We start from the raw sequence: 4,169 nt of genomic DNA on the forward strand, positions 1-4,169 counted from the left end.
AGGAGTGGCTCCGCCCCTGGTACCTGCCCCCTTCCGCCCCCCCCCCCCCTCTGCCCTCCCTCCTCCTTACACCTACACAAAGGACAAAAAGGCAAACAGGTGTCATACTGGCACTATTTAGTAAACTTTAACTTTGTGAATAACAGACAAAGTTGGTAAACACTATAAAAAAACACTTGCAGGCTTTTGCAAAAACAACTCAAGTCATTTATTTTTTCTGGCTGCTTTTTAAGTAATTTGTTATTTATGTATTTATGGTTTTATATTTTATGTTTTTAAATATCTTTGGTCGTATGTTGATTCTAATGTTTATTTGATCAGTTTTATGGCTGTGATTTTGGAATTTATTTGAACACTTGTTTTAAATGGTAAGTTGTTTTTAAATGTGTTTCTAAATAAAGTTGATTTTGGGTTGGAACTCACAAGTCAGAAAATGTCTAATATTATTTCTTCTTAACACAATAGCTGAGAGGTGTTTTGTGGTATTTTTGAATAAAAAACTGAATAGCTGTTTCAGAAAATGGTTTAATAGGTGTGTGGTCATCAAACCTCCTGAGCAAAGTTAAAAAGGCCAAGGCTTCCAACTAGTGGCCATATCTGTCATTACATCCAGTGATGCTCCTGCACTGGTATCATAGCCTACAATTCAGAAGAACCCACTGAATTATTCAATGAATGAACTTTTTATATTATAGCAACAACTCACAGCACATGACAGATAAATTAATTGGGTAGAAACATTGTTTTTGAAGTGATTAAAGAAACTCCCAGTTCTTTATTTCTTTTACAGAACCGGTGTAAAAGCTACAGGGATGTTAAAACATCCTTCACATCATATCTGGAGTTTCACTTCAATTAAATTTGATGCTGAATTATTAGATCAACATAGTAACCTGTCTGCACAACCACTGACATTATAATAAAGAGCCTCTACAACAAGAAATGACAATATGTCCGTCCTTCAGGACACAAAATATCCAGAAGTCTTATTAAAAGTGTTTTCAGTGCAGTCAGTCGGCAGAGAGGGGATCTGTTTAATGCAGTTGTCATGTTGGATAATCTGTCTTCCATCCGTCCATCCATCTATCCATCCATCCGTCCCTCTGTCCGCTCCTCTGTCCGTCCCTCTGTCTGTCCCTCTGTCCGTCCCTCTGTCCGTCCCTCTGCCCATCCCTCTGCCCGTCCTGGGAGTAAAGAGGCATTGCTTACTTTACGGTGGTCCCAGGCGGTTAGACGGGGGGGAAGTGGGGCAGAACAAATTCACATTCTCATCACCTCTTTGAAAAGATACAAAGTCCTGCTCCTAATATCGTCCTCAGGGGGAAGGAGCACATGACTTGATGTATTTGGCTCAAAAGTGACATCTGGCTGCTAAATCTTAAAACATGTTCAGATGCTTATTTTGGATCATTTTTGATGCATCAGTGTGCTTTATCCAAATACATTTCATTACTTAGCAACTGTTTTTTTTTTCCTACGGTGATGCAGTTTTGAATAAAATAAAGTAAAATATTTGAGACAACCTCCAAGCTTTAAGTGAAAACCCATCAAGTCTTCAAGGTCTTCTTGACTGTCAGGATATCACAACACTCTGTCTCTTTTTTATGCAGGAACAAATTCTGAAGGACAGCTCAGTAAAAACTCCTGTTTTCAGTCCCTGCAGCCATGACCTGTTTGCCCTCATAACAGCAAAGCAGTCAGGTAGCAGATAGGAACAGCTGTGTGTCTCTGCATGAGGAATAATTACACAGTAAAACCAGTCACCCTGCACAGGACCTCATGTCTTCTAAAGGCTCCGCTGAAAGGATACACAGGAAGGTAATCCTTACCAGCTCATCCAATACATAGTTCCCATGTGACATCACGCTCCCTCTCTTGCAGCAGGAAATACCTTCAGCCACGGCAGAAGAGACATTTTTTTCAGTTGCTGTAGCTGCAATGCTTGTTTCATGTCGGATTAAAGGATATTTTAACTGCGCAGACGGTTCTGCAAAGCGTAGTTTTCTCCTCAAACAGAGGAGTTGAGTGTGAAACATCGACGAGTCTAACTGGTGAACATCAACCACATGATGTTATTACTTATCCTGCCAGTAACCAAGGAGGTTATTATCACTGAGAGTCAAACATCCTTTTCAAATCTGTTAAAACACTGATTGTATGAGTCCATTGCTCTCAGGCCATGTAGCTCCTCTTCATCGACACTAAATAATTAACACTGTTGTAGGACGAGATGAGCAGCAAACTGTTAGGCTTGTCTGACATTTTCTCTTTTTTCACCTCATACGGGTCAATCCAGACACTAGTGATATATCTTTTCCTCACACATTGGTCAAGAGTGATTAAATATCTGGATTTAGTTTGCTTTGAAGCCACCTCCCAACATGGTGAAATATCTCTTCTGGCAGAGACTTGTAGGAACTCTGTATACATACAGGTGTGGCTTTCAAAGCACATTATTCCTACATGAAGGTTGAGATCAGGCTAGAAGCTCAGCAGGAATCCACCTCAAAGCCAGAAGGAGCTGGAGAGTATCTCTGGGGAGAGGGAGAAGATCTGGGTTTCCCTCCTGGACCGAGGGAAATAATATAATTTATTTGACCAAATCAATTCCTACAGCTATTACAGTCATTTAGGTTTCAGTAATTGTGTCCTGATTATGTGACACTCTGTGAGAAGGTTAGATTTGTGTAACATTCAGCTCAGCCATAAAAAGTCATCAGAAACATGTTTCACTGTATGTGGGCAGAAACGGCTGCACACAAACACGTCCACGCACTCATGGCCTTCCACATCTTAAGAGCCTTTTAAGCAGAAATAATGATTGTGGTTTATGTGAGCCACCCAACAATAGGAGAAGGTCCACTTCTCCTTTCAGGAAAGCAGAGGGACGAGTAATGACAACACCTTTATTTCCCTCGAGGTTACAAAACATGTCATATCAAAGCAGCAGGAAAGCTATCTTTAACTCCCACTCAGGGGAAGAATACTACCTCTATGATGTGTCTGTTTGATACAGTTTATACAGGAATACAGACTTGTACAGCCTGAAAATGTTCAGAACATTTATGATTTTAGTCAGAACACAAAATTAAAAGTTGAGAAAAACAGTGAAACAGTTTGAATGAGTGGATTTAAGGATCCCTTTAAAGAAGTTTAAAAAGATAAAAAAAAGTTCACAATTATCCTTGAATGCTGAGTAATAACTTTATTAATATCTAAGAGCAACCACCAGCTACAACATTAATCTTATTGCAGCGTTTATTACAAGTTTTGCTTTGATTTTTACTTTTAAAACCACCAGTAACACTGGGAGAAGGCCTGTTTCTTATAAACAACACAACCCATAAACAGATCCCCACAGAGTGTACAGAACTGTGTTAGATCAGTGAGAAGTTAAGTTACTCTGATGTAAATTTTAACAGCGACCTGCTCAGAATGAGAATCAGAGCCTCACTTTGTGTCGCCCAGCAGCTGCTAAAAAACACTAACAGCAACTTAGATCGGTGGCAAGTTTATTAATTTTACAGGCATTTGGCAAATTAACTGATCAAAAAGCCGATACTTCTACATGATACACGACAAATGGAAAACCGAGGACTTCCTCCCTTTGGATGGTGGAAGCTTCTCTGAAACGATTGAAACTAATTCATCCAACAGTTATATCAGAACAGGTTGTATTCTGCTGAGCAGATGATACCATTTATCCACAAGTCATGATGCTAGGTTAAAACTTCCCATCTGGTTGGACAGAATGGGTGATACTGTACAGTCATGGCGTGAACTCAGGAAAACAGAGGAAAGGGCGACACCAAGCGGCCACATTTTGAAGTGCAGAACAAATAAAAAATAAACTGAATAAGATTAAAAAAGCCTAAATCAGTCCTTGTTTTTTCCTCAGTAATTATAAGTAATGTTTTGCTCTTACTTGAAAATTAAAATGAAGATTTAATTAGAGGCACAACATTAAACATTATTATGAGTCCAATCTTTTAGGCTCCACATTTTATCAGCTTTGCTTAGTTTAAAACCAGTTTCAAAAAAAGGTTAAAAAACAAAAACAACTGGACTTCTATTCTGTAGCTGAAGACGTTTCGCTTCTCATCCGAGGAGCTTTCTCAATTCAGAAATAGAGAGTGTGGAGTTGAGCTTTTAAAGCTGAGATGTGATGT

The sequence above is a fragment of the Kryptolebias marmoratus genome, linkage group LG24 (genome assembly GCF_001649575.2).
Source record: "Kryptolebias marmoratus isolate JLee-2015 linkage group LG24, ASM164957v2, whole genome shotgun sequence".
Taxonomy (NCBI): domain Eukaryota; kingdom Metazoa; phylum Chordata; class Actinopteri; order Cyprinodontiformes; family Rivulidae; genus Kryptolebias; species Kryptolebias marmoratus.